The sequence below is a fragment of the Manis pentadactyla genome, chromosome 13, assembly GCF_030020395.1.
Source record: "Manis pentadactyla isolate mManPen7 chromosome 13, mManPen7.hap1, whole genome shotgun sequence".
Classification (NCBI taxonomy): Eukaryota; Metazoa; Chordata; class Mammalia; order Pholidota; family Manidae; genus Manis; species Manis pentadactyla.
In genome coordinates this window covers 69,218,103-69,238,120 of record NC_080031.1, presented here as the reverse complement: position 1 = coordinate 69,238,120, position 20,018 = coordinate 69,218,103, and the positions used below count along the sequence as shown (strand labels likewise).

The 20,018-nt window shown below is 38.6% G+C and overlaps 1 long non-coding RNA gene across 1 annotated transcript in view; it reads left to right on the top strand.

Annotated features, from left to right (window-relative positions):
- Positions 1-20,018, top strand: part of LOC118921373 (uncharacterized) — a 51,650-nt gene that overhangs the window by 27,767 nt on the left and 3,865 nt on the right. Inside the window, exon 4 of the long non-coding RNA XR_008993288.1 lies at positions 19,437-19,487. This is a non-coding gene — a long non-coding RNA (uncharacterized LOC118921373). The remainder of the gene's footprint in view (positions 1-19,436; positions 19,488-20,018) is intronic.

Sequence of the window (20,018 nt, the reverse complement as noted above, 5' to 3'; positions counted from 1 at the left end):
TCTTGACACTTCAACAGTGTCCTCTTTCAGGGTCCCAATTCCTTTCTCAAAGTACTGGTGGACAACTCCAAATTCTCTATTACTTTGTGACACAGAATAATTTAAATCTTCCTTTTCTAAACTTCCTCCACCTGTATAGTGAGACCATATTTCAGATGCTAACAGTCTAAGGTAGTTTCCTAGCAAAAAACATCATCTCTCCTACAGGAATACTGTAGTCTTTCTCACCAATTGATTCAAATGGTAGCTATAGTTTATAATACATTTATCCATCTATCTGTCTTAAAAATATTAGGTAAGGATACCAAAGAAGAAAACCATCCTTGCCATAGACTCGCTATTAAAATTTACATTATTAGTCCAGATGATCTGTGACATTATAATTAGCAATTTTAAAAGCAGATGCATATCATATCAAGATTTAATTTTAGAATTATTACATAATTACCTGAATTCCTCAAATTAGAAAAATTCCAAATATGGCTCCTTATTATTTTCTCCTATATATTTTCCAAATGAAAAGGTAAACTAGCTTTTCTCCCTGTAGTTCCACATTAAAGTTGAAGAAATAAGAGACTTAATATGGTCAAAGTCTGAAATTTCACTTCAGGAGAAAAGCTTGTTGGAAGTTCACTGAGTTAGAAAATCCTCAGTTGTCAGTAAGTATCCAACCACAATCTATAGGATTATTTTAGGAAAGTCGAATATAGAAATTGGTTGTAGAAAACAGGAATGGTAAGGTGGAAAAGGTTGTGATAACTTAAGTCATGTCACAGTGAATATTTTTATGTGGCAAACATGATATGGGCCCTCTTGCAAATGTTTCCAATAATAGAAAATGTGGAATCAGAGGGTTAGAATTCCAGCTTTTCTTCCCTGTAGTGTTCTCATGACCTTGTAAGCATCTCTTTTGCCTGACAAAGCAGATGGGAAAATGAGCTCAAGTGTATTTGATCAAATAACTGGTGTGGGTAAAATTGAAACATTTCCAGAATCTCTCACCTGGCCTTAGTGCATCTCCATATCAATAGGTAATTACAAGGGTTAGCCAGGGCGTATCTGGACCTGAGAGGTTGGGTGGGGTCCCATTTTCTGCAGCCAGGTCATGAGAGACACGGGCGAGCAGAAGTGGATGACTGCTTGTTAGCAATAAACAGCTTTCTCCCACTTTATTTCTCTCTTTGGCTGATTTCCCTTCAAAGGGACTTTGCCGCGGGCTGGGAAAATATCCCCGCCCCCCAGCCCAGAGTTACAACTGGGCTATCTTTTTTTTTTTTGGAAAGGGGAACCATGGAAAAATTGTGGACGTCAAGGAAAACATTGAAGAGCCTATAAATTTAATAACTTACAGGATGTCTGAAAACTATTTTAAAATAACTTATTGAAAGCACAGAATAAATGTATGCCAAAGTTCAAAAATATCACATGCTTGGAAAACAAAGTCCTGCATGGCTGGACTGTTTCTGAGAGACTGCCAGTGTTTTATTTATTTATTTGTTTATTTTTATTTTGGTATCATTAATATACAATCACATAAGCAACATTGTGGTTACTAGATTCCCCCCATTATCAATCCCCACCACATACCCCATTACATTCACTGTCCATCAGCATAGTAAGATGCTATAGAGTCACTAATTGTCTTCTCTGTCCTATATTGCCTTCCCTGTGTCCCCCCTATGTTATGTGTGCTAATTGCAATGCCCCTTATTCCCCTTATCCCTCGCTTCCCACCCATCCTCCCCAGTCCCTTTCCCCTTGGTAACCGTTAGTCCATTCTTGGGTTCTGTGATTCTGCTGCTATTTTGTTCCTTCAGTTTTTTCTTTGTTCTTATGCTCTACAGATGAGTGAAATCATTTGGTACTTGTCTTTCTCCACCTGGCTTATTTCACTGAGCATAATACCCTCTAGCTCCATCCATGTTGTTGCAAATGGTAGGATTTGTTTTCTTCTTATCGCTGAATAATATTCCATTGTGTCTATGTTCCACATCTTCTTTATCTATTCATCTACTGATGGACACTTAGGTTGCTACCATTTCTTGGCTATTGTAAATAGTGCTGCGATAAACATAGGGTGTATATATCTTTTTGAATCTGGGATCCTGCATTCTTAGGGTAAATTCCTAAGAGTGTAATTCCTGGGCCAAATGGTATTTCTATTTTTAGTTTTTTGAGGAACCTCCATATTGCTTTCCAGAAAGGTTGAACTAATTTACATTCCCACCAGCAGTGTAGGAGGGCTCCCCTTTTTCTGCATCCTCACCAGCATTTGTTATTTGTCTTTTCAATGTTGGCCATCTTAACTGGTGTGAGGTGATACCTCATTGCAGTTTTAATTTGCATTTCCCTGATGATTAGTGATGTGGAGCATCTTTTCATATGCCTGTTGGCATTCTGAATTTCTTCTTTGGAGAAGTGTCTGTTCAGATCCTCTGCCCATTTTTTAATTGGATTATTTGCTTTTTGTTTGATGAGGCACATGAGCTCTTTATATATTTTGGATGTCAACCCCTTATCAGATATGTCATTTATGAATATATTCTCCCACACTGTAGTTTGCCTTTTTGTACTACTAATGTTGTCCTTTGCTGTACAGAAGCTTTTTAGTTTGATGTAGTCCCACTTGTTCATTTTTGCTTTTGTTTTCCTTGCCCGGGGAGATATGTTCATGAAAAGTGGCTTATGTTTATATTCAAGAGAGTTTTGCCTATGTTTTCTTCTAAGAGTTTTATGGTTTCATGACTTACATTCACGTCTTTGATCCATTTAGAGTTTACTTTTGTGTATGGAGTTAGGCAGTAATCCAGTTTCATTCTCTTACATGTAGCTGTCCAGTTTTGCCAACACCAGCTACTAAAGAGGCTGTCATTTTCCCACTGTATATCCATGGCTCCTTTATCATATATTAATTGACCATATATGCTTGGGTTAACATCTGGACACTATTCTGTTCTACTGGTCTATGGGTCTGTTCTTGTGCCAGTACCAAATTGTCTTGATTACTGTGGGTTTGTAGTAGAGCTTGAAGTTGGAAAGCGAGATCCCCCCTGCTTTATTCTTCCTTTTCAGGATTGCTTGTTATTCGGGGTCTTTTGTGGTTCCATATGAATTTTAGAATTTCTAGTTTGTTGAAGAATGCTCTCAGTATTTTGATAGGGATTGCATTGAATCTGTAGATTGCTTTAGGCAGGATGGACATTTTAACAACATTAATTCTTCCTACCCAAGAGCATGGTATGAATTTCCATTTATTAGTGTCCTCTTTAAATTCTCTCAAGAGTGTCTTGTAGTTTTCAGGGTATAGGTCTTTCACTTCCTTTGTTAGGTTTATTTCTAGGTGTTTTATTCTTTTAGATGCAATTGTGAATGGAATTGTTTTCCTGATTTCTCTTTCTGCTAATTTATCATTAGTGTGTAGGAAGGCAATAGATTTCTGTGTATTAATTTTGTATCCTGAAGCTTTGCTGAATTCAGATATTAGTTCTAGTAGTTTTGGAGTGGATTCTTTAGGGTTTTATATTTTCAATATCATGTCATCTGCAAACAGTGATAGTTTGACTTCTTCCTTACCAATCTGGATGCCTTTTATTTCTTTGTGTTGTCTGATTGCTGTGGCTAGGACCTCCAGTACTATGTTGAATAAAAACGGGAGAGTTGGCATCCTTGTCTTGTTCCTGATCTTAGAGGAAAAGCTTTTAGCTTTGCACTGTTAAGTATGATGTTGGCTGTGGGTTTGTCATATATGGCCTTTATTATGTTGAGGTACTTGCCCTCTTTACCCATTTTACAACTGACTATATTTATGGGAGTAAATTTCAGTTTGATTATGCTCCTGGTTGAATGATGTTTTTAAACAAACTCAAAACAGTCTTATAAACAATGAAAATAACACTGTGTGTAAATTAACCATATTTATGTTTTACAGATCTGGTCAAGGAGAAACATACAGTTTCTGCAGCTTCTCTTATTCAAAATCTGAGGCTTCCCTTTCAATCCAATTGCTTGGTATTAGGAATTGAATGAACCATGAGACATTTCGGTGAAGCAGAACAATTTTGACTTAATAATGTAAATGATTTGGTTCAAAGAGTATCAAAGTAAATGCTGGCATTGGTCCCATCATTTTTAAGCAACTTACTAGCAATACTTATTTTTAAAGGGGCATGTCTTTGGTAATTTTCTTCGGTTATAATAAAATTGTTCACATGGGTGGAAGTTACATAGAAATATTGTTTAAACTGAGTGTCTTCTAAGGTTCCCTCAACTGTTTATTGCCTAAATTTTTAATTTTTTGATCATGTGTTGTCATTTTATTCTCAGTATGCTTGTAACCCTTTTATTTTCTAGGTTTGACTCATTTTGTTATTCGAGCCTGGGAACTTAGAGAGGAAAGTACAGGAGTTAAAGTTAATGTACTATAAGCCATGTGTGTATTCATACACTGCCTGACTCACCCTGCAACCATGCCTCTCACAAGAGGAATTTATTGCTATTACAGCCAGTACTAAAGATAAGTTGGGATATCAGATGTTTTGGCATCCACATTGTCTAACTAATAGTAATTATTTTGCTTCTGGCTTTCTCTAATGTTATTTGGTGTTGAGAGCTAATGGTATTTCTATTTTAGTCCACAGTAAATATCACTTTCAGTAAATCATCAGGGTTGGGTTCTACAGTTATAAGAGTATTGATTTTTATGTAAACCAGCAGAAAATGCTAACAGATCATAAAAAAATGTTTAATAGTTTACTGGGTATCTTCTGATAGCTACTTTACTTTCAGTCAGGCAACATAAAGATTACAGATATTGGGTTAAGGGTAGGTTGGAGGAAGAAGTCCAGAGGGCAGGGCTTATATAATTAATGCTTTGACATTCACTCACACTAAATAAGAAGTTATGTCATATTCACAGTTCTGAAGAGTGAAAATATTGTGCAGCTTAAACAATTAGTTGCAGGCTGTGTTCCTAGACTATGATTTAGTGCTCTGCATTGGTATTTATTACACACAATGTACTTTGAAAAGTCAACCAGTAAGAAGTAAACATAGAATAACTCACACTGGCAGCGATGGCTTCTATTTCATTATGCCCAGTAACTTAAAAAATCCAGAAGCACAAGTGTTAAAATGAACGAATTAATATATATGGGGAACCCTGAAATAGTCCCACTATTTTGGAAAATTAAGTTCAGAATAGCTACTGTGGGAATTCAATAAAACTTTTGGCCTTCAATATAAGATAGACCATAAATCAATGAAGTTTAAATAGTTCTGCTCTCTTGAACACCTGCTTATCTGTCTTGAGAAAATTCTGTAGTGTTTTAACCATCATTTTATGACATTAAAAAGTAATGCTCACTATTGCAGTACTTGGAAAGGCTATTAAAGTTAAGGATCTGTCAGCCATTCCATTATAAACCCTGATTTCCAGGAGTTTAATATAGCCCAGACATTGCATGTAATAAAACCTAATGCAGGAATCTGAAACTTAGATCATTATTTTCTCTATTTAAAGGCCAATTGCCCTGCAAAGACTGTCTCTAGCCATAGCAAATATCTTTAGAATAAGTTATAATTTTAAAAATTTACCAAATGCTATTTTTTCCTTCCTGTGATATTTTATTTCTAAATTAAGATAAGCCCTCTGAAAGGAAGGCTATGTCTAAATTAGCTTTGGAATGGAGTTAATCTACATATTTGCAGAAGAGAGCCCCCACCGCAACAGAATTGAACCTTTCTCTCCACAGAGAAGAACGTTTGGGTCCATAAATATGGCGTGTTCATTTTCTATTAGTATTAGTTTTGCTGCTGTAATAAATTACCACAAGCTCAGTGGCTTACAACACCATAAATTTTTTCTTTTAAGGTTCTGGAAGTCTAAAGTCTGAAGTCAGTCTCACTGGGCTAAGGTCCAAGGTGGCGGCAGGGCTGATTCCTTTTGGAGGCTCTGGGGGGAGAACAGGTTTCCTCTCCTTTTTAATCTGCCAGTGGCTGCCTCTATTCCGTGGCTTAAGGGCCTTTCTCCACCTTCAAAACACGCCACTCTAATCTCTGCTTCCATTGGAGGAAAATGGAGTAACAAGTGTTCGTTAGGTAGATAGCATGAAAAATATAATTAATGAATGAGGATGTGAACTCTCAGCAGTGCTGAGGGCTGATGCTCCAGTGGAATGAAAGGGAGACTCCAGAAGCCAGCATTTCTATGGTTTTCTAGAGCTTTAGACATATATGCATCAGAAGCTGGACATGGACTTCGTAGTACTGTGACTTAATCACAAGAAAAGCCTTCAGAAGGAATTTATGTGAATTATATATTTTGAATTAAGTGTAGCGTGAGATGCAGGTCAGTGTAAATCTGAGTTTCAAATATCTGACCTGCACATAGAATCACTATGCATAAAAATGACTGAGCAATGCCCATGAACTGGGAAGAGAAGAGTATGTTTTGGAGGCATGAGAGGAGGAAAGATGTGGAGAAGTTCTGTTTCTTGTTCACTAATCATCCTTGCTCTGATGTAGGGGTCAGCAGCCTTGGTGGTTGGCATCGCTGCACTTCTCTAAAAGCAAATTCATTCCTCTGTAATGGGTGCTGGATGGCTAGCAGTCACTAGATTTGTAGGGCAAGGAGGTGTGAGGTAAGAGTTTCTCGACCTGCTGTATTCCTTTCTGTCGTTACAGAATGTATTTTCCAATATACATAAATGAGTCATAAATAAGATTCAAAAAAGAAGCTTAGGGTCCCAGACCAGTTTTCCTACATTGCTTTGTTAATCCCTGGTGCAGCCAAAATATTTCTTTAGGGAACAAAGTGTAAGAAGTGCAAGAACATGAGCAGTTAAGCAACACTAATAGGCAAGTGGGTCATTAAAAAAAATAAGTATGCACTAAGCTAATTTCTACTTCATGATGATTGAAAGGGAGGTGTTTTTCAGCTACCAAAAACTAACCACTGGGTATCATTGTTTCTCTGAGTGAAGTATTTCCTAAAGAATGAATAACCATTAAAGAGCAAACTTTGGGAGGGCCGTACGGTTGAAATAAGGAGATATACTTATTTCCTTCTGTCAGGGGTCTCAGGACCAGCCTCAGGTTTGTGACTCACAAGAAGGACTCACAGGATTCAGAAAGGCTGTTATACTCATAGTTCGGGTATATTACGGATCAAAATCAGCAAAGGGAAAGAGCGCACGGACGAAGTTCAGGAGAAACCAGGCACCGGCTTCCTGATGTCGTTCCCTGTGAAGCTGTACAGGGACACACTTACTGCTTTCGGCAATGATGTATGACAGCATGGTGTGAAGTGCTGCCAACCAGGGAAGCTTGCCTGAGCCTTGGTGTCCATGTGTTTTACTAGGAGTGACTTTAGCTACTCAGTCTCCTGCCCTCAAGAGGTCAAACTGATATCGTATGGTTGAGGCCCCAGGCACACAAAAATGGGCATTTGCCATATGCCACATTTTAGCAAAACTATCTGGTCCTTCTGATACAGTAGGGCCAAGGCCTCAGACATACAGGAACACTCTTATCAGGCAGGATATTCCAGGGCTCAGCAGTGACCTCCCAGGAGGCAGCCATGGGCCAGTCCTGAAGATGAGCCTTGTTTTGGGATGTGCAGGGCTTGGCCATCCTGAGTCTGCTCAGTTAACCTTTTGCTGCACCATCCCTTTGACATACAGTGTAATGGAGGCAGCAAAAGCAATCGCATTTTTAGCAAAGAAACTTCTGCCAAAACCTTCACCTTGAGATGTTAGAATATACAAGGAAGGTTTGTTTTGTTTTTTCAAATGCCAACAATGGATGATCTCTGGTGGTGGAGCTGCCTTGATGTCAGAGCTAAGAGAAAGGGATCCACTGCAGAGTGCTTACAGGTGTTGAATGGAATGTTTCCTACTTCAATATTCATTTCAGATCCTCAAAGAGCATAAATGTGATAAAATGTCCCTCAACAACCCCTAAACAAAAGACACCTTCATTAATTTTTCCAGAGTTTAAGCCATGGTTCTCAACCCTGGCTGCATGTCCAACTCACCTAGAGAAGGAGATTGACTTAGGAAAGCACTGACTCCCATTCTCTCCTCCCAGAGATTCTTATTCAGTTGGTCAGGGGGGGATCCTGCATCTAATATGTAGTCAAGGTTGATGATAACTGCTCTAAGCAACTCACGTTCCTACAGGCTCCCTCAAACCTGTTCCCTTGAACACGGTATCATGCAATCCAGCTATAGAAAACAGGTTGTAATCTCTAAGAATCTCAGGAAAAAGTATGCTGCACACATTAGGTTTGCACATTCTCTGTGTAGGTGACATTTGATCTGAGATATAAAGGATAAGGTGAAGACAGTTATAGGAAGACCTAGGAGAATGTCACACTGTGCAGAAGGCCTGGCAGATGTGAAGTGGGTGAGAGAGGTTGTTGCAATCAACGAATAGACAGGATATGTGGTTCATGTGTGGCCAGGCAGGTAAGAGATGGCAGAAGCTCAAGCTGGAAAGGAAATTAGTAATTAGATCAGTTACTAGGCCATCCGTTAAAGTGCAGGCCACTTTAAGGATTTCAGAATTTATGCTAATGCTAATAATGAGAAGCACTGAAAGATTTTGGTTTGAAGTACCATGATCTGTATTTGTAAATGGTCTTTCTATTTGCAATGTGCATAGCAGAAGATAGGAGAGGGCAGGAGCTAAAGCTGGGAGACAAGTCAGAAAGCCTTCGTAACCATCTGGGCCAGAAGGAGCACGGCTAGGACCAGGATGGGGCAGTGGGTGGGTGGGGGGGAAGGAAGCAGATGGATTCTAGGCATATTCTGGAAATATAAATGAAAGCAATAAAAGAAATGGTGAACACAGAGCCTGTCAAAAGGAAGACTTTAGGATACTTAGGCAGTTTTGGGGATTGTGGTACCATTTTTCGACTGGAGATAACTAGGGGAGAGTAGAGTTTGGGGTAAGGGAATCAAGAACGTCTCTCTTCAACATGTTAAGTAGATATGAAGTGAAAGCGTACAGTTTACCATTTCATATAAATCTAGAGAAGAGAGGTTTTTACTGAAGAAAAGATGTGGCATTATGAGCATATTGGTGATGTTTAATATATTGGACTGAATGAGACCTGCTAAAGAGGAGCTAGCTGGGGAGGGCTGGGTAAGCTAGAGAGAGAGAAGTGTTCACTGAGGTTCGCCACTCAGCATTCTGGCGGCAGGTTCAGGATGGAGTTGCTGGAGGTGTGGATGAGTCAACAGTGGGGAGGGGGAGTAGAGACGGTGAGCTCAGAAAAGCTTAAAAAAAAAAGTTTTGAAGGGAAATAGAGAAATGGGGCATTTGCCACAGGCCCATTGGAGTCAAGGGAGGATTTCTGAAGGGGAGCTACAGCGTATGTGTGGGTTGATGAACATGATCCTGTGCAGGGTGTGAGCGATTAACAGGGAAGGAAAGAGGAGAGGCTGAAGGAGAAAGTTCCTTGAGAAGCTGAAAAGGAGGGAACCCTAAGCACAAATGTGCAGAGACATCTTTGATAGGCAGGAAGTGTAGGAATATGCTTGTCAATACCTTGTTTAAGCCAGATATTTTATATTTTTTCTGCCTTCATATCTGTAAAAAATTCCATACTTTCTGCCTACATTAGAATCATGCTTTGGCTGTAGATCTAAACTATTCTTAAAACACAATTAAGCAGCTTCATGAATTTTTGTCCCAGAATTATTCTGAGAGTTCTCTTTCTTTTTTGCCTTTATAATTTGCCTTATCTGTATTTTTCTTTTGGGAATTTTTCTACATGGAAGGGTATAAACAAACACATATCATAAAACCAAGAATTAACTAGTGACATTCTCACCCTCTTTTTTTAAGAAATAAAACATCACAGATAGAGCTCAGGGGCTCTTAGCCAACACTTGTCTTTTCCAGACTGTCCTAACGCATCCCCACTCATGAATTAGGTCCTTTTCTCATCTATTGCTTTTGCTTTTACATACATGCCTATCATTCTTCAACAGTATATGGGGGGATTTTTGTGGTTTTAAGTTTACCTGAATGATATCATACCTTATGTAGCATGACGTTAGTCATAAGATAAATAGGTGGCTCAGAGATGAGAGCCCAATGAGTGATTTCCATGAGTGATTTTATTTCAAACTCATGCTGTGTTTTTAAAAAATCCAACCTTATTGGTGTATGTAGATCTTATTCTATTCTTTTCACTGCTACCTTGAATTCAATCATATGATTATGCAACACATTTTATTTATATATTTAGTTATTGGTGCATGTTTATATAGTTTCCTGTTTTCCAGTATTGCAAATGACACTGCAAGGTACATCCTTGTACAAGCCTTGCATATGACTAAGAAGTGCTGTCTCCAGACTGCATCGTTCTACATCTCTGGTAACATATGGGAGAGTTTCTCTCAGGTGTATATTAGTAAATGGAATCTCTGAATTATGGAATGTGGGTATTTGCCCTCTCGCTGGATTCTGCCAATGGCAGTCTGGTGTGGATGCACTATTTACATCTCACCCACCAAATATATATGAGAAGACCCCTCTCTCTGCTTCCTCACCAGTACTTGATATTGCCAATACTTTAAAATATTTGCCTATCTGACAAGTGAAAAACAAAATATTGTTTGTTTTGATTTCGTTGTCATGGAGTTGAGCATGTGTTTTAGTCTTGGAACTTTCCGTCTGGAGGTGAGTGTGTGGGGATAGGCATCATTTTCCATTCCTTAGATACCTTTCTGTATCTTAACCTAATCTGAGCATTCAAGACTTTCAAAGGATGTTAATTTATTAAATTATTTTAATTTCTGAACTATTCTAACTCATTCCTGCCATTTTTTCCCCTTTTCCTTAATCGGAAATTCTATTCAGGGTTCATAGTCACATTTGCCTCATCTTTTCTTGGCTGGTTTTAACCTGTTGGCTTTAAAACTTAACCTTCTTTGACTCACAGATTTTCCAGAACTCTCATGTCCTCCTTGACTTTCCCCACCATCACTGTTTTCCAGGACTTCCCTTCCACTTCTTTGGAAATCACTCATTGGGCTCTCACCTCTGAGCCACCTATTTATCTTATGACTAACGAATGTCATCATTTTCCTCTTAATAATTAGATGACTCTGGCACATGTCTAATTGCACTACTTCAGTGGTTACCAAGAGACCTTAATTTCATCACTGGGTAACTTTTTCTTAGCTTTTTAATTTGATTCAAACAAATATTTGTTGATATCTTTCTATGTGCCACACATTGTGTTGGCAATGGATCACATCTTTATCATAACAGCAAATCTTGACTTCCTTTAAACGTAATTATTTTCATCTTTACTTTCTCTCCTTGACTTTTGGACTTTATTATTTGAATACTAGAGTCTGATGTTTCATAGTTTGTCTAGTGTTCTACTTGTTTCAGGTGGGAGGGTCAAAAAGCCATAAAAAGCAAAATTAAAACCATCAAATCAATGAATAGTATTTAATATGTTTATTGTGCATGTAAGAACAGGTCTTAAACTGGGAGCCTTCAAATTAAAAAATGAATATGAAGCTCAGGGGCATGAAGCTACAGGGCAGCTTATAAAGTGGAAATGAGGAAGGGGTTTATCTTTTGCAGTGTTTGGTTATCACAACGGGGGTTTCCAGAGGGCAGGGGATCGGTTGAAAGTGATTATCTGCCATCATTTTTAGGAAGATGACTTCCGTTTGTCTCATGATTGTCAGAGGTATTTACAAGAAATAACCTAAGTTAAGTTTCGTTTATGTTCATGAAATATGATAGATTTTGTTGTGCTTACATGGCTTCAGTGGGTTTTTTCTGCTCATGGGATTCTCAAGTCCAGTCTCCCATTTCCTATTGAATTTTAATAGTGTAATTCTGCTCCCTGTTACTCCATTTTGGCCCGAAGCACAAGCGTCTGATAATGTTTAAAAGCATGGAAATGCTTCCACTTGATCGGTTATCGCATATAATTCAGTAGCTTATTTAGCATTTACCCCAATTTATTCTTTTTCATAATTTACACTCTCTTACCGAGTGTCCTAGTAATTCTATCTGAGAAGATGTTTTGTGAACTTTCCTTTTCATTGGGAAAACAAGCACCCGGGGAGGAGAGACAGAGAAAGTAGAACATTCCGTACGTGTTAAAAAGAAAGTGACTCAGAAGACCATTGAGGGGATACTAACTAACGTCCTTTAACACAGGCTGCGGATAGTCTGGTCTTGGGGAACTGTAGAAGGGCAGGAGGCGGGAAGCCTTCACAGGGCAGCCAATAAAGGACAAGGAAGGACACATGGGCCATCTCTGATTGGCTGGGTCCTGCAGCTGTCTGACTGCGGGTGCGCAGGCACACAGGTCCGGCCCTGGGGCTGGACTGGTGGGCGCTGTCCGCCTTTGGCCCAGCCTGGTGGCTGCAGGGACAGGAAAGTTCTCTGAGTGCGTGTTTGCTGATGCGGCAGCCGGGCAGGAGTGGCTCCATCTTGGGCCTAGAAAGTTACTTAAACGACAAAAAGGATTTGCTCGTTGTCTCCTTCATACCTCCTGCCTCTCCTTTCCCTCTTCTCATCTGGTCCTTTACTGACTCAAAAAGCAAGGATATGAACAGCCAATTGAGCCCTGTCTGCGTGACTAGTGGAAAGACCATCCTCAGCCCTGTCTCAGAACATGGAGAAACAGTATATGAAACTTTAAGAGTATATTTATCAGGCATGTGAATTGCTCTGTCTTGGATTGGTAAGGAAGTAAGTGGATTAAACTTTGTTGCCCCAAAAGTAGGCTCTCAGATCTGCTCTTAACTTGAAGCTGGCTTGCTCGGGTGGGTAATTCAATCCCTCTCTGGCTTATGTGATTATTGCAGGATTGAGTGAGTGTGTTACAGGGTAAGCCTAAGGGGTTAGGCATGTGATTGTGCCATAATGTCATGAGTTCAGAGTTGCTTGAAGTTCACTGCTTATTTTATGAGAAAAATACCTGAGCTTTTTGCGGGGAAGGCCAGCATTTCTCAAGTTTCATTTGTTATTGTAATGGTGGCATTTTCTCCCTTGTAAATAAAAGCAGCAGAGATTTCGTTGGTATTCACCACATTTTCCATCCAGTGCGCCCTAAATTCAGCGCAGATGTCTGGGTCTTATCAGTTGTTGCGGGAATGTACCCAGGGAGACTGCGTGAGCCTTTAATACCTTGACCAGAAAGGGAACTTTAGTCCCACACCCTAAGCGTCTCACAGCTACTGCATTTGGCCCTCTTTCAGTCCTGTGGGCGGTTTCCTCCTCGTCGCCAGGGAATTTGGCACTGAAATCGTTTCCATTCCATGCAAGACAGGAAAATACATCATTTTGGCTCAAAATAACCTGTTTTCAAGGATTTTTTAAAAATCACAAACATCTGTCAGCAACATGAAACCTGCAGGATATAAAAAAGGCATTTCCTTAAGAAGTGTTGTATGTGATGACTTCTTATTGCTCTGACAGAATTGAACCTCAGGGTCTTTCTGTGTTTATTTACTTTTAAGTTTCAATATATTGTTTATAGGCTATTTGTGGAGCCACTGTGAGGAAACTACCCATATGTAATGCATTTCTTAGGAAGACCATGTGTTCTCAGTGATGAATCAAAGGCTTGCCCGTGATGCTAATGGGGGAGAATCTGTCTCTTTTCCTCTCTGTCTCCACTCCTTGTATCCTGAGCCAGGGAGGCAGCTGTTTTCTCCTACACACGGAGAAGAGACTGAATGCTAAACTGGTATCTGTCTGCCTGTCAGAATAATAGTAAACTGCACACCTCTCGGCGCTTGGCAAGCAGGAATGGTAAAATGACTAACTTTTTTCCAGCTTTCTTTTCTTGACAAGCACACCACTGGCTACATTTCTCTCTCTTTCAGTTCACAAAGGCTTCGATTTCTCCCTTGAGGCACGGAGGGAATTAAGCGGTTTTACTACTGCTTCTAATAAACAGCTTCCTTTAGGGAAGGTGGGTTTTCTTGTAGGACATGGTTTATTGCCGCCTCCTTTCCCACACTGATTCCCTCACCCTCCCCTGAACACGGATACACGGTTCCTGTCTTTGCATCTTTGCATCTGTAAGCATTTCTTTTCTGTAGCCACTCTAGCTTCCTAGAGGCAATCTGAAAGCCCCTTTAGCTAATGACTCATTTAGCGATCAATTTGTCAAATAATGTTCACAGATGTTTTTCTGATAGGGCAGCATGCGGTGCGGGTAATGACCAAGTGAATGATCACTTATAATAGGTGATATAGGTATTTGTTGCTGGGTGGGCAGCTGAGACGTTGGGGGTTACTGGTCAACCCAAGAGAGGATATGCTTTTTATTTTTAAAACATGAAAACAGCTGTGTGATTCCATTACAGTTGAGTCAAGGGCTTGCAGCTTAAGTAGTTCCTTATATCCACGCTGGAAGGTATGACACTGAGGGAATGTAAAATTTGTGTCTAACTCTGTACTTCTGGGTTTTGAGCTTTGACTATCTATAATGCTGAGACAGGGTACATAAACATATTACACATGTAATAATATCATAGTGGCTTGAAAGTGACTCCATAGTATTAACACCGTGCAACTCAGAATCAGTCAAAAGGAACACTGATTTTACAAGAAATGTGGAAAACTTTGTAGCCATTCATCTGGAATGTTCTGTCAAAGAGCTAGAAAGACTGGAATCCAACTGAACTTTTAATGACCAAAGCCAGGACAGGACTGCTAAGCTGAGAGTCTGAGATGCCCACAGCTGCACTAGATAGCTTTCTTTCATGGTCCTGAATTGTTTCCATTACCCTGAAAAGGGTTATAAAACTTCCAATCAATCTAGTTTCTGGGGCATTGTGTTTTGAATACCGTTTAATAGGGTGTGACAAAAACACATAATTTCTCGGCATGTTCTTACATTGCAAGCAGATCTTAGGTGGTGCCTGGCAGTGCACCAAATAATGTGAATAGGACCGGAAGCTTTGGAATTGCAAATAAAGAGAGAGCAGCAGCTAGAATGTTCAGGGTATGAGGAGAGTTTTAAATTTACTAGTTGACCACAAAGCGGTAACCAAAAATCTTTATCCACCGCCTTCAGTTCAGCCTGGCATTAGCTGGAGATAAACAAATTTAATTATTTTGTACATGAAAAGTAGCATCATGGTTCAGAATGGACAAGATGAGCTTGAACACAGAGGGACAGAACACATTTAATCAGAACTTGAATAAAGAGATGCGTTTGATCTCATCTGCGGCTGTGGTTGTTACAAGATAAGGATTTCTGCTCCTTTTGATGAGCGGGAATTGAACTGCTCTTCCAACTCCATGTCCCAAACCGTTTCATTTTTTCTCAAATGAGCAGCCTCATTTATTTTAATGAGAGTTTTTGACTGAGGAGAGAGACCAGGGCAACTGCTCCTAACCCGTTTAGGCACAGTCCGAGTCTGTCTTAGGGTTATCTTGACTCCTAGCCCTGCATCAGGTTACTAAGGATGAGGACCTGCTGGTGCTGGTTCAAACTGCCAAATTTGCAAACTCTGGAAATTGTGTTATTTGGCACACTTGTGATGTGGTTATTTTAGGTGACTTAACAGCATGCAGGAACCCAGATGGCTCAGCTGTTAGAAAACATGGCAACAGGTGAGCCACATCATTGTCAACGTGCTGCTTGGTGACACCGACCCCACACTGCTCTCTTTCAGAGCAGGCATGATTTACCTTCTTTTTGTGTATCCTGGTCTACATGTGGACCAATAAATCGCTGATCTCCTTTCTTTGACTTTAGTGTGCAGGATTCCCAGATATTGGAAGTTTCCAGACTTATCTGTTCTTATTTGGTAATGAGACTAGAATGTATGGAAAATGTTTCCAGGTAAAATGATTGAGAATTTACTGAACACATTCCTTGAACCCTGTGTTTGCACTTTATAGATAGTATCTAATTTATGCCTCAGAATGTCTGTGTTAGGTGTTGTTATGTCTAATTTATAAGTGAAGAATCAGAGGGCTAGAGAAGTTAAAAAAAAACTTGGCAACATACACTATGATATGAACAGAAATCTTACCCCCAAATCCATGCCTGTATAACTTTACTTAAAAATCTGTTGCAAAAATTTCAAACAACCTACAACTTAAAAAAATATATAATCACCTGTATTCATTCTAATATAACTGTGGTGAATATATTTTTGAACATCTCACTATGCACTATATCCCTTTACCATATGTCTGAAATTTTATGTAAATGAGATCATAATAAACTTCCTTTGTAACTTATTTTGTAAAGCAATAATATATTACGGATACATTTTTCGATAAATATCCTATCATTTAAAAAAGCTATCATATTGCAATGCATACATCAAACAAATCTACTTAATCCCATATTGATGAACATGTAAGTTGTTTTCAAGTTGCCCTAATATACATAATATGTTAATCAACACATCTTTGTGCATATCTCTTCCCTTTTTCAGTTATGCTTTAATCTCTTTTTAAGAATTGTTATTGGATTAAAGACTACATTCATTTAAGTGTTGAGGTAGGTAGGGTATAAGCATATAATTAATGAAGATCGCAGCCTCTGCAATCAGTCTGTCCGGGTTTGAATTTCAGTCCTTTTGCTTAATCTGTGTTAATTTAGTACATGTTTCTTAACTGTTGTCTGATTTTTATCATTTTAAAAATAGAGATGATAAAACTGATACTGTCAGTTTGTTGTGAGGCCAGAATGAGATGATAGATGCAGGGCACTTAATTCAGTGCCCAGTGTCTGATGCATAATAAGTGATCTTGATAGCTATATTAATATTATCATTGTTATTACTGGATGTATTTTGAAAAACCATTTCCTGGAAAAGGAATTTATATTCCCATCAACAGTCCAATACCTCTTCACACATCTTGTCTGGTATGTGAATCAGCTGGACTTGGTAGCTTTTTCAAACTTTTATTTTGATTATCTCACCTTCCCCCATAAATGACAAATCGCTTTATTATTATTTATTCCATTATTGGTAAGGTTGGTTATTTTTTAAAGTGTTGGTCATTTAAAAAATACCACATTCTTGGTCATTTTACAAGATAAAATATTTTTACTCTGTTTTGTTTTTTGATTTGAAGAATTCCTTACTGATTGCAAAACCATTGCAAATGTTTCCCTGTGTTCATGTGTGTTGCTCAACTTTTGTCCATGATTTTGTCTATCTGTGCTATTCAAGACTTTGACATGTTTATGTAATTGAATTGATGGATTATTTGGTAGGAGTTCTGCTTTTCATTTAATCCTTAGAAAGGCCTTTTCACACATTTTTTATTCACCCACATCTGATTTCAATATTTTTAATGATTTTACTCTTAAAACGATTTTAAATCTGTAATTGTTGTAGTACAAATGCTTGAATTTTAAAATATAGCTGAGGAATTTTTTTGTATTTTTATTCACTGATAACATGGAGGAAAGCATTTAGTTTTTCCCCAATAAATGTGGCGTTAGTATGCATTTTTTGCAGGTTCTTTATACCAGGTTGAGGATTCTTTCCTTCACTTCCTGTTTACAGGTTCTTTATACCAGGTTGAGGATTCTTTCCTTCACTTCCTGTTTACTGAGAATTTTTATCATGAGTGATGTTGGATTTTGTCAAATGCTCTTTCTGTATCTACTAAGAATCTAATATAGTTTTTCTCTCTTGCTCTCTTAGGTGATTGGACTGCACTGGTATTTTAAAAGTTAAGCCAAAGTTGTATTCCTGACATAAATCTCACTAACTAATGGTATATTATCTTTCTGTGTATTGCTGAACCAAATTTGCTAACATTAAGGATTTTTACATCTATGTTCATGAGCTAGTGTGGTCTGTAATTTCTTTTTCCTTGAGATGTCTTGGTCTGATTTTGATATCAAGCTAATGTGCGTATCATAAATATTAGTAGGTATATTCTTGCCTTTTTCTAAAAGACTGTGTAAGATTGGTTTTTATTTCTTCATTAAATGTTTGATAGAAATCACTAGTGAAGCCATCTTAGGGGGTTTTCTTTGTAGGAAGGTTTTGATTTAGTAGATAATGGAGCTCATATTTCAATTCTGTGTCAGTTGTTTTTATAAGGAATTAGTTCAATTCATAAATTGGCATTAATTTATGATTTTTTTCCTTTTGATATATGCTGGATCTGGAGTGGTGGGTCTTTTTCACTCTGAATGTTGGTGTTTTGTGTTTTCTTTTTTCTTCACTGGTCTTTCTAGAAGACTATCATTTTTATTAATATTTCAAAGTACGAGTATTGTTTTCTATTTCATTAATTTCTGCTCTTTATTTTTTTCTTCTACTTACATTAGATTTTTATTTAATTGAAGTGTAGTTAATTTATAATTCTATATTAGCTTCAAGTGTACAACACAGTGGTTCAGTAGTTAACCACATCATTAAATCTTTACCCCAACTACTGTAAAGATTTGTCAGCATTGACAAATGTTACAGAATCACTGGCTATATTCTCCATGCTGTACTACTATCTCTGTGACCAACTTATATTATAACTGAGAATTTTTGTGCCCCATTAACCCCTCATAGTCCCTACCCACTCATCCCAATGCCTCCCCCATGGTAACTACCAGTCACTTCTCTGTGTCTATGAGTCTACTGCTCTTTTGTTCTTGTTTTGTTTTGTTTTTAGATTCCACAAATCAATGAAATCAAATGGCGTTTATCTTTCTCCACCTGGCTTATTTCACTTAGTATAATACTCTCTGTCTAGGTCCATCCATGTCATTGGAAATGGCAGAATATTTCTTTTTTATGGCTGAATAATATTCCATTGTGTATATGTACCATTTCTTCTTTATCCATTCATCCATTGATGGACACTTTGGTTGTTTCCATATTTTGGCTATTGTAAATAATGTGGCAGTCAACATAGGGGTTCATATGTCTTTTCCCATCAGGAATTTTGTTCGTGTAAATTCCTAGAAATGGAATGGCTGGGTCATATTTTTGAGGAACCTCTATGCTGCTTTCCATAAGGGCTATGCCAATTTACATTTCCACCAACAGTGTACAAGGGTTCCCTTTTCTTCACATCCTCACCAACATTTCTTATTTCTTGTCTTTTGGATAGTGGCCATTCTGACTGGTGTGAGATGATATCTCGTAGTTTTGATTTACATTTCCTCAATAACTAATGATGTGCTGTTAGAATGCATTCAAACAACCTTAAGTGACCATCAGCTAAGGGGACTTCTATAGTGTGGATGTTAGGATGTCTGATTTTGCCCCAGAGCTCTGTTACCCTGTCCTTATTTCTTTCAACTCTTTCTTTCTTCTTTTCTGCTTCAGTGCTTTCCATTACTCTGTCTTCCAAGTCACTGATCCATTCTTCTGCCTCCTCTAGTCTGCTGTTCTTTCCTTCCAAAATACTTTTTTATTTCCATTCTTGAATTTTTTCATCTTTGATTGGTTCTTTTTCAGACTTTCTCTTTGTTGAGGTCCACCTTGAGCTCTGCTGTTTCCTCAGGTCTGGTAAGTATCTTTATAATTATTTCTTTAAACTTTTTATCAAATAGGTTGGTTAACTGATCAAAAAAACTTGTTTCAAAAAAACTTTTTTTTCCCTTGTTCTAGCATTTGGAGCATATTCGTCTGTCTCCTCATTGGATATGACTTTCTGTGCTTGGTTCTTTGAAGATTTTGAAAGGTCTCCCTCTCCCAATCTTGAAGGATTGGCCTTGTGTAGGACAGTGCCTGGTGTAGTATGTGTCTTGTGGTTTGGCAAACTGGAGTCCCAGTGAGTGTGAGACTGGCTTTTACTGGTGCTGAGGCTCCCAGAGCATAGTCCTGGGAGTACAGCCTTGGGCTCCTATTGGAGGAGCTCCAGGGTGCATGCCTTTGGGTTCTGTGCTAGCAGGGGGATGGTGGTGGGCCAGCAGCAGGTCAGGGGTGCACTCCAGGTAATTCCTGGATTGGCAACAGCTGAGTACCCTGTTTCTCCGTTAGTGCTTTCTGGGCTGCTTGGGACCGGTCCAGAGAATTCTCATATCAGGCACCCACTGG